The sequence below is a fragment of the Silurus aristotelis genome (genome assembly GCF_946808225.1).
Source record: "Silurus aristotelis genome assembly, chromosome: 27".
Taxonomy (NCBI): domain Eukaryota; kingdom Metazoa; phylum Chordata; class Actinopteri; order Siluriformes; family Siluridae; genus Silurus; species Silurus aristotelis.
In genome coordinates this window covers 6,548,292-6,558,182 of record NC_139600.1, presented here as the reverse complement: position 1 = coordinate 6,558,182, position 9,891 = coordinate 6,548,292, and the positions used below count along the sequence as shown (strand labels likewise).

Sequence of the window (9,891 nt, the reverse complement as noted above, 5' to 3'; positions counted from 1 at the left end):
TGAATCCATAGACTTCCTGTACAATTGTGTGCCTCTAACTTTTTGGTTGTGGATTGGGAAATAAACACATATGGCTGGAAAAGACAGGTGCCCCGATACTTTTTCTATATAGTGTATGTTGTCGTATGTAGTTGGTCCTGGAGGAATGTTGGTTCATTTCACTGTGTGCTGTAGTGACTGTATATGGTTGAAATGACAGTATAGATACTGGACTACTCACAGCCTCAGTTATCATGTGATAACTGAGTGATCATTTCTGATCCAGACCTCAGTGTGGCTGGTACAGTGCAGCAAATAATATCATTTTTATCTACAAAAAAATTGGTAAAAGTTAAAGGAAGTAAAAGATGATCATCACATCTGCTTGCTATCACCCCATTCAAGATTTAGTCCTTCTTGGTAGAGCAATGGGTTCTATGCTTCTGGAAGAAGAGCCCTACTCTTACCTCCTTAATTCCACTGAAGGGAACTTGTATGGCATTCAAAGATATTCGGCAATCATGTACCTCTTACATTATGGCAAAACTATTACCATTAATATAAGCAATACATTTCAAAAGCCTTTAGAACAGAAAAAGTCTGTTCTACTGGAGTCAATAGCAATAAGCAATGATTTGACTTTTTGAATTGTTATTATATATAATATATTCTTAAATAATAATAGATTTTTTAAGGATCTAGGTAATAGAGTGGCAGTGGACTTTTGAACCCTGTTATACATTAAATATGAATATAGCAGAAAAACTCTTATTCTTAGCTTGTGACTGGTAGGAGAACCTTTTTAGGAATTAAAGGTACAGTATAAAATCCCATTAAAGAGTCTCTTATAGGGTATCTTCTAGCAGTAAAAATGTATTGCGTTCACTACGCCCACTTCTCTTTGTCATACACACACAGTCAGAACACTTGCACCTAAAAAGATTCAATAATTTAAATTTTTTCCCCCAATTACATTAATACATTTATATTGTATTTATATTGTATAAAAATTGAACAGTTACCAATGTTTGTTGTAATCTAGATTTCCACCGTTAATGTTTTTATAAAATTTGCTACTGTGCATGGTAATGAGCTGTATTGTATTTTTCACCTCTTTAATTGCAAACCCAAGTCAAGTCACAGTCGGCTTTGTGTAAACAGCACATGTAAAGGCCACAAGTGTTGGCCAAAGTGTGCTAATATAATAATTTTAAAACAGCAATGAAATAGAAATACAATTGAAATTGAATTGATTAAAATCAATCCATTAATCAATAAAACAATAACGCAATAAAAGGTAAGAAAACACAATAGAGCTGTAGTTGATACTACAGACCTTAAAACGAGCCCACAGCCCTGAAAAATAAATAAATTAGATTTAAAAATGTTCACCATGGGAGATGCCCTTATATAAAGGGTAAGCTGCTCCACAATCTCAGTGCAACAACAGAAAACTGCCTGGTCACCTTTAAACCTCATCCGAGTTTGTGCAACAGTTAAAACAACTGGTTAGAAAAATCTTAACGCTCTATAGGTAGAATAAGCAGAGAGAAGGTCAGAGATGTCGGTGCTGTGGTGTGTGAAGTGGGAAAAAAGTTTGTTTTACTGGCTTGTATACAGATACATTAAAAGCTGTACAAAAATAAGAACCAAAAAAAAAAAAGCAGTTTCTTGGACTCATTTAGACTTAGAAGCCTATCGCAAGCTCAGAAAAGTAGACATAATTTTGCTAATGATTCAAAGCCCAAGTGTTAAGGTGATGCCACAGAGTGCAGCAAACCCAAAATGTATTTTAAAATGCTTATTTGGCAACCTTCCGACATTGAATGGGATGGTGCAAAAGACAAAAAAAAACCCATCAAATAAGCTGTGGTTGTGTGGGTTGGAATGCTTTGCTAATGAAAAAGGATAGAGGACATTGGCCAGACTCGGTTGAGCTGACAGGGAGCCTGAACCTTCTACCAGAATATAGCACTTTTTTAACCATGGTGAGCAGAAAAACATCTCAATATTCACATGTTGAACCTTAAAATGAACAACAGAACATTTCAATTCTGCCATACAAATAAAAACATCTGAGGTTACAGAGAACACATTGATCTTCAGCAGTGTAGTTTTGATTGACTTTGGGTAATAAAAATACAACCTCTCCATCCCCCAGCAGTGGAGACAATCATGAATGGCTTTACAACGAATGTACTCCCTATTAAATAGATACTAAGTCAAACCCCTTAATACATTTACATTTGTGAAATTTTTTGGGGGAGGTGGTTAAAACTCTGGGTTACTGATTGGAAGGTCTTGGGTTCAAGCCTCAATATCACCAAGCTGCCACTCTTGGGTCCCTTGAGCAAGACCCTTTACCATCTGTATCATGACTGACTGCAACTCCCTAGCATCGCTGTGAAGAAAGAATTTCAATGTGCTCTAAAGTACATGTGACAAGTATAAAGCTCCTTATGACAAGTATACAGCTCCTTCATTTGGCAGTAGCTCTTACACAAAACAATTCACAATAGCCTCATTAACTAAGCAGCTCCTGGCTAAGGGCCTTGCTCAAGGGCCCAGCTGTAGCATCTTGCCAGTGCCAAGATTTGAACTCGCGTCCTTCAGATAAAAAATCCAACGTCTTATTAACTACCATTTCCTCCACTTGACCAAAAAAAAACCCTAGATTCTATATTTACTCATCTCTGAGGGTGTAGTGTATTTTTGTGTGAATAATCATTAATCATACGTATGGTATAAGGTGTGGTTAAAAAAAAAAAACAGTTCAATTTATTTTAAGGGCAGTCATAATTATTTCCATTTCAAATCAAATTTCTCCTATAAGTTATTTGTATTCAAGAACATGACTATAGACATTTTCATTTCTGCCTCAGTTCTGGCTTACAGTAATAACCCTGCTAGCATCCTCTATTGATCTGTTTTTAATGATGACCTGAGGTAACCCTGAAAGGCTCTATGTTCTAGATTTGTGTTGGTAATGTACTTGTATCTACACTCATAAATAATGGCTCCATCTACAGCATGCGTCCCTTTGGCAGAACCTTTTGAAGTTCTATTGGAACGTTTTTTTTGGCCAATCCAAAGAACCTGTAAGCAATGTAAAAAAAAAATGCTGGTTAATAAAGCAGGGCAGGATTCACACAGAGAAGGGCAGGAGAGCACACATGAAAACAGTGAGGGATACTAATTTTAAGAAGACAACTCCCAGTGTTACAGATCTAAGCCTCACAAAGAGCACTTAATCATTTAAACCATTTTTCATGCCAGTGTTCACAGCCTAAGGCTAATCGATTTTGAAAGCCTCACAGCTCCCATGTAAATGAAAATGGAAATGAAATTATATAACGTGACTCAGAAATACGGTAATCTACATACGCCGGTTCCACATAAAAAACAAATTAATTTCATTTGTTTAAAATTTTTCAAACGACAATACACTTTCCCCCTAAAAACATCAGGGGTTTTTTTTGTGCTGTCCGGGCAAAATTTACAAATAAATAATGTGTGAGCATAGGAGTCATGGAGCATGTCTGATGTGTTTGAGCCTGTAGGACATTAGCGTTCTTCTTCTTCTGGTCTATTAGTCAAATACACAATACACCCGCTGTGATCGTTTCCCAGTGTCTCTTACACTAATATTAGGTTCTAAAAATGATTTATGTTCATTTAATGCATGCGGTAGATTTTAAGTCTGTGTATTATTCATACAGCTAGAGGTGAAAACATCATAGGCTGCATTATGTTCGTCAGCCATTTCAACATTTGGAATAACTCTGTGCTTGAAGGACTTTTTTTAATTTGATCTTTTTATTAAAAAAATATTTCCTGGCACATTCACATTCAGCAATGTAAATTATTTTTGCGTGTTTTGTCAGGTTTTTTTTTTTTTTTTTTTTTTAAGGGGTTGAAAAAGTACCTCCCTTGGGCTTCTCCAGGACACAGAACCAGATTGGCTTCTGCTTTCAGAAACTATTTCACTAATGCAGTCACAAAATATTCTACAACAATTTCACCTTATGGTTAGGTCAATGAATGCTAGTTAAACTGCATTTGTTCCCCATGCATGTTTGCTATTTTTATGCCAAAAAATGGTGCTCTTAAGCCTGATTAATGATTTAAGAGCAAATTGCAGTGACTAGTCAACAACAGCTACATAAGAGTCTTTGAGGGAGAGACCAAACTGTGTAGTGTAAAACAGAAGCATTAGTCAGCTCATGACCGTAGATGTCAGAGAGGCAGAACAATAATAATGACATGGCTAAAACCAAAACTAAATTAAAGTCCAGAGGCTATCACACTTGACTTTCACTATAGGCTGCTACTGGCTAGTGAATTTTCCGTGCAGTAGACATTTGAGAGTGGACAATATGAATTTATTCTAGCACACAGTTGAGCAGCTCAAGTGGTTTTTCACTACCATGGGTTGCCAAGTCATAGAAAAAAGTCCATCCCAAGACCTGAAACTAGCCCAGGAAAAAGATATATTCTTTTCTATTTTCTTTTTGGCCTCATCTGAATTTTCAGGTGGATGGACACGATCCATAATTCCCTCTCCCAATCTTTAAAAGATGTTTGCTGTGATTAGTGTATGCACTTATACTATGTTTTTGTGCAAAATGATTCACAATTGTGTAGATTCGTGATGTGGAGAATTTTGGTGTAAAAGAAAATCCCAATATGGCATAATAATTGAGAATCTGGCAACCTTGTAATTGTCTGTTGATTCTTCTCTAAAATGTGCATAGATTGAGTTTGGAGATGTAACTATGCCTAGGGACATTCTTCATTATCTACGCTCATTTGCCAGTTCATCAGATACTGTTGTATATCATTATGCACAAATGTGTCAGACTCTCTTTACCTCATCTATTTATGAAAAAAGACCACGACCAGCAGTCACAATGACATGTTCCTGAGATGCTTGTTTGTGGCTCAGTAGCATTGTTGTGATTTGTGTAATATTGTAAGATTGTTGTCAATTTTCCTGGCATATTTAATAAATCCTGTACGGCTCCTGTAAGTCATTCACATACAAAATCTGGGCTCAGTGTCTGTCCAATGTTATACATGTCTGGCCAAAGAACTGCTATTGGATGGACATTTCTGGTTGTTGGACTAGCCTTAAAACTCCAACAAAGCTACTTATGCCTCAGAGATTTTGACCAGTGCAACACACACTACCATGTCAGCATGCTGAATAACATGTCCTTTTAATGCCTCATCTTGTCATGATAGGGGAATAAATACAGTATGTAGCAATGACATGTTTAGTTTAAGTGAATGCCTCTTCCTAATCGAGATCATGGTAGAGACATGAATCCACCCTGAATGGAATGCAAATCCATGCCCACACATCCACACTTAGGACAACAGAAAAATGTTCCTCAATATAACATTTGAAAACAGTTGAATATCTCATCATTTACAGTGCATAATATCATCAGAAATTTAAAAAAGATTCTGGGGGAAATCTCTGTGCACAAGGAACAAGGGCAAAAATCAATATCGGATGCTTGTGATCCTCGGGCCCTCAAGCAGCACTACAATTAAAACAGTCATGATTCTGTAATGAAAATAACTGCATGGGCTCATTACCTCCTCCAGAAACCAGCGTCTGTAAACACAGTTTGCCATGTCATCCACAAATCTAGGTTAAATCTCTATCACGCAATGAACAAGGCATGCGCGAATGTTTGTCCTCTGTGGGCCAGAGCTCATTTAAAATTGAGTGATGCAAAAGTGGAAAACTATTTCGTGTCATTTGAATTTCTTTTTTAAAACAATGGACACCATGTCCTCCGGACTAAAGAAGAGAGGGACAATCTGACTTGCGATCAGTGCTCGGTTCAGAAAGACGCATCTCAATCAATGCGGAAGAGTATTTAAAGGTTTTAGAGCAACAAATGCTTCTATCCAGAAAAACTGTATACTGCATTTATTACAATATCATGACTTCCTATCAGAAGAGTCCAGGGGCTGAACTGACCTGCCTGTAGTTCAGACCTTTCATCATTTTAAAATATTTTATATCATCATGAAATTAAGATTAAAAATACTATTCCTTAAATATACAATTCCTTAAAATTGTTTATATTCTCAGTTTAAACATTTGAGTTCCTTTTCGTTTTTATTTTGAATAGAATGTGTGTTTGTGAGATTTGCAAATCATTGCACTGTTTTCATTTACATTTTGCACAATTTGGAATTTGGGTTGTATCCACTACACCACTATGACACACACTTACTGTTTATAGCTGATGTAGCTGAGGAAAGGGTCACATATTGATTCTAGAGCAAATGTCCTTACAACAACACCATGACACCCTTTTCTATAGCTTGTGTAGCTGATGAACGCGGTCACAAAGCGTAGGAAAAGATTGCGTTACGTAATTTAATTTCCCCTATGTGTCATTTCTCCTTATCGTACACAGAAAGTGTTTGGAGCAAGGAAACAAATCTTAAACTGCACCCTTTAAGGCTCCCAGATGTTCAGAAATGGCCGTGGGTCCAGATGTGTTACATAACGCAGGTGAACGCAAGGTCGAGGGAGGGGGGGGGGGGTGCAGTGTGCATGCGCAACCTTTAGAGGGAGCCATGTATCCGAACAAGCCGGTCATTTTGAAATGCACGCGCGCACACACACACACACACACTCACACTCCTATCCCAAACCCCCCTCTTTCCTTCCTTGTCTCCCTCTATTCTCTCCCTCTCGCGCTCTCTATTCTGTGAGTCGAGTCGGCGCGAGCATCACCGCGCTTCTCCACACACACACACACACACACACGGTCTCTGTCTGTGCTGTCAGCTCGCGAAGCGTTGCTGGAGATGAGGATGATGAGGATGGTGAGGATGATGTTTTCAGCGCGAGCGAAATAGCGACTTGCTGGATACGCGGTGCGCGTCTTCTCCGGCGCGCGCGACTCTCTCTCTTTACCGCACCGATCTCCTGAGAGCTGAGAGTCACAGCTGTCCGTGCACACACACACACACACACACACACACACACCAAAAAAACACCACCACCAACAACAACAACAACAAAAAAAAAAAACATCAAGCTGAAGAAGAATTTCTAATCGCAAACGGAGGGAGAGTCTTTCAGCTGCAGGATTTAAAAGAAAGAAAGAAAGAGAAGAAACACGGCTGTAGGGTTTGACTGCGCGCGCGGCTTGACACGCAAAACCCCTCCATAAGATGTGGTAAGACTTTGGTTTCATGATGATGGATCAGTCAAATCTCACACATCTGCAACTCATCTCATGAGCGATCAGGATGATGCATGTGCTGCAACGGGGATTGTATTAGCGGCTGGAGAAGTGTGTGTGTGTGTGTGTGTGTGTGTGTGTGTGTGGAGGGAGAGAGAGAGAGAGAGAGAGAGAGAGCGAGAGAGAGGCATTTGACACGGGCTGCTTCTCTGCGTGTCGTGCGTGGTGTTTTAATGGGCGTCGTTCTGCGCGCCGCGCGCGCGCGTGTTCTGTGGGTGCGCGCGTGTTTTTTTTTTTTTTGCGTGTTTTCTATTCCTGCGCGTGCAGCTGGACGCAACATAACGATGAAGCGATTTCCTTCATTTGTTTATCAGAGGGAAGAAGGAAAGCGCTGGTGGCCTGGCGTTCATTTACCGCTGATGGCCACCGCAGCTTCAGTGTTTCACACACACACACACACACACACACACACACACACACACAGTTCTCTCTCTCTCTCTCTCTCTCTCTCTCTCTCTCTCTCTCTCTCTCTCTGTGCGCGCGCGCGTGTGTGTGTGTGTTCGGGTGACCGCATTTTTAAATCTTAACAAAAGCACCACGACTTCCGCATACGGACGCTATAAAGCGATCCACGTGACATTATTTTCCCCCTATATTCGTTTTTTTTCTCCCTAACACACACACACACACACACACACACACACACACACCATATGACCTTGATTTAACAGGCCAATAATGACATACCGGACACTTGTTTCATTGTCTCCTATAAATTTGTTTTATTGCATTATGGTGGTCAGTGTGGTCTCTTTCCTCGCACACATGATATTCCATGACCACATCAGCTTCAACGCTTGTTTTACCTCAGTGACCCATATAGAGGAGGAGAGGAGGAGATACAGCCCCTGCTTTCTGGTGCCTCTTCTCACAGAAAGAGCGACACGATGTATATTAGAATGGACAGATTCAGGGTTTGGGTGAACTGAGAAGCAACGCCTGTACCTCCACATTGCGCTGTAATATGACTCTGACTTTATTTTTTGCTGATTTATCATTTAAAATGGAGCTGTGTGCTATAGTCTGGGACAAATACAAGTACAACAATCTGATTGTTGTTAGATTATGCTTGCAGTGTTCAGGGAAGACTATAGTGTTGGGGTGACTATAACAGGCCTACAGTGTTTTGTTATTCATAAATAAAGTATACATTATAGTACCAGCTACCCAGTGCTTCAACATGATTGCATGGAAAACCTGCATTCATGGGTAGTGTAACTTTTTCCACACTGAGCATGAGTTTAGAGTGTGTGTTGTATTGTATAATCTAACATTATCTACAGTGATGAGTTAATAATTCTCAGTTTACGCTCGCAGTGCATAATGTGTAAAAATAAACACCTGCGCTGTTCTCTTGTTGAATTAAGACCTCCTTTAACTTTAAAACCACTGGCAGGTGAAGTAAATAACATTGAGTATCTCGTTACAGTGTCACCTGTCAAGGTGGTCTGATATACTGAGTGTGAAGTGAATTGTCAGTTCTCAAAGTTAATGTGTTGGAAGCAGGAGTATTGGGCGAGTGTAAGGATCCGAATGACTTTGACAAGAGCCAAACTGTGACGGACGAATGGGTCAAAGCATCTCCAAAATTGCAGGTTTGTGCAGTGTTTCCTGGGTGTAGTGGTTAGTACTAACCAAAAGTAAGACAAAAAAGGACAACCAGTGGGTTCAACACCAAATGTTTACTAGTCTAGTCAAGTCAAGTTTATTTCTATAGCACTTTTCACAATGGACATTGTCTCAAAGCAGCTTTACAGAATTGATGTGGTTTTATCCCTGATGAGCAGCCATACCGTGGCAAAGAAAAACTCCCTTAGATGTTAGAGGAAGAAACCTTGAGAAGAACCAGTCTTGAAAGGGAACCATCCTCATTTGAGTAATATCAGTAGTGTGATTATAGTCTTTAAACAATACAGAACACTGGAGAGTGAGAGCTAACATGAGCACTGGAGCACAAGATTATGAGTAATGTCCTTTCTACAGTCTTATACAGTCACTTGACATTATGAAACCAGGAACTACTAAGCAACTCATAAAATAGCTCAACATTTCAAATCATCACAGATCCAACACCAGCTTCTCCCTTCCAGAGCCTTTAAACACTCAAAGAGGTCCAATGTCCAAACTCCACAAGAGGTGGATTCCAAATGGCGCTGGTATGACTCGAGATGGTTTGGGATGTTTGCAACTTCTTTAAAGGTCCACGATCTTCATTAAGTGGGACAACAACTGGACTGGCGCAACCTCAGGATGCCATGATACGGCATCCCTGGAGCAGAGAGGGTTAAGGGCCTTGCTCAAGGGCCCAAGAGTGGCAGCTTAGCGATGCCGGGGCTTAAACCCCCGACCTTACGATCAGTAACCCGGCACCTTAACCACTGGGGCTATCACTCCCCAGTGATACATGTGATCAGATGTACTGGAGCACAAGGTTATGATATGTGATATGTGTCATGTGTAGGACTCGCTGAAAAGATACGTCTTTAATCTGCACTTAAACTGGGGCACTACCGACCACTTGTTGTCCGAAGGAGGATTACCGTTGGGCCGGTGAGAGGGCCATAGGTGTGAAAGCTGATTGTGTGTGGTAAGTAAAGGCTAGTATGCTGTATGCTCCAATCCCATAGAAAAGCAA

General features: G+C 39.9%; 1 protein-coding gene across 9 annotated transcripts in view; it reads left to right on the top strand.

Annotated features, from left to right (window-relative positions):
• The first annotated feature begins 6,642 nt into the window (after positions 1–6,642).
• The window catches only part of adgrl3.1 (adhesion G protein-coupled receptor L3.1), a 203,832-nt gene continuing 200,583 nt past the window's right edge, over positions 6,643–9,891 (top strand). For 5 of the 9 annotated variants that reach the window (XM_083532497.1, XM_083532495.1, XM_083532494.1 and 2 more), the window contains exon 1: positions 6,665–7,190. The gene's annotated coding sequence lies outside the window, so the exon portion shown is untranslated. Of the gene's footprint in view, positions 7,191–9,891 lie in introns of all 9 variants that reach the window. The other 4 variants (XM_083532500.1, XM_083532499.1, XM_083532498.1 and 1 more) reach the window with 3 other exon arrangements.